This window comes from Equus caballus, chromosome 10, assembly GCF_041296265.1.
Source record: "Equus caballus isolate H_3958 breed thoroughbred chromosome 10, TB-T2T, whole genome shotgun sequence".
Taxonomy (NCBI): Eukaryota; Metazoa; Chordata; class Mammalia; order Perissodactyla; family Equidae; genus Equus; species Equus caballus.
In genome coordinates, this window is record NC_091693.1 from 28,406,255 (window position 1) to 28,406,619 (window position 365).

Below are 365 nucleotides of genomic sequence, written 5' to 3' on the forward strand. Positions count from 1 at the left end.
CCCTACAGAAAAATGGGCAAAATATGATCAGTTCACAGAACAAGAAACGAAATGGCTCTGAAACATATTAAAAGATACAATTAGAGAAACCCTCACTCATAATTAGAGAAATGCAAATTAGAGGTACACTGAAACACCATTTCTTACTTATCAGATTGGCAAAGATTCAAAAGTTTGATGCCAAGCCAGTGGATGAGACTGTGGGGAACACACCCTCTCACACATTGTTGGTGAGATGCAAAAAGGTACAACCTCAAAGGAGAGGTACTGGGCAAAAGTACATATACGTTTACCTTTGACCCACCTTCTAGGGATCCATTCCAAACATACACTGGAGAAAATACAAAAGGACGCAGGCACAGGAG